This window comes from Condylura cristata, unplaced genomic scaffold, assembly GCF_000260355.1.
Source record: "Condylura cristata isolate star-nosed mole 26May11 unplaced genomic scaffold, ConCri1.0 scaffold00048, whole genome shotgun sequence".
Classification (NCBI taxonomy): Eukaryota; Metazoa; Chordata; class Mammalia; order Eulipotyphla; family Talpidae; genus Condylura; species Condylura cristata.
The window spans coordinates 175543-176352 of record NW_004567149.1 but is presented as its reverse complement, the minus strand read 5'-3'; positions in this window follow the sequence as shown (position 1 = coordinate 176352).

Genomic DNA, 810 nt, shown 5'->3' with positions numbered 1-810 from the left:
CCCGGGCCTCGCAGGAGGGTCTCCGAGGGGTCCGGCCACCCTGTCCTGAGAGCGACCCTCCGTGCGAGCAGGGTGGCGCTGACGCAGGCGCCCACGTGCCGCTCAGTCCAGGGAGCCAGCGGCAGGGTCCGGCCACGCTGTTCTGTGCCCGCTGGCCGCTCCCTCCGCCGGCCGCTCCGGGAGGACGCTGGCGCCACCGGATGCAGCTGGACACCCGGGCGGCGGCTCTGGCTCCCGGGGAGCAGCCCCAGTTCCCTTCTCGGGCGCCAGGGCTGGCAAGGCCAGGGCGGGCTGTGGGCACCCCGAGCGGGCTGTGGGCACCCCGGGTGGGCTGTGGGCACCCCGAGCGGGCTGTGGGCACCCCGAGCGGGGCGCCGCTGTTTGGGCAGCAGCAAGGAGGAGCTCCGCTTTCTGAATATGCCTCGTCCTCTGGCCGTTCTCTGAAGCTGGCCACAAGCCCTCCTGGCCGTGGCCACGCTGCCCTTCCTGCGGTGGGCCCCCGGCGAGCGCGGCCCCTGCGCCCCTTCGCAGCAGCCTGCACTCGGGGCGCCCGTCCTGCCCTGTGGGCTGCTCGGAGCCAGCGGCGGTCTGGGCTCTCAGACGGGAGGGCTGCGGCCTTCGCGGCTTTACCTTTGAGGAGGGCTGTGGCTTTCGTCCATCAGGGCTGCCGAGGAGCAGGGCTGCCGGCCCAGGCCAGGTGCAGGCCCAGGCTAGGTACATGCCTAGGTACAGGCCCAGGCCCAGGCCCAGCCCAGGCCCAGGCCAGGTACAGGCCCAGGTACAGGCCCAGGTACAGGTACAGATCCAGGT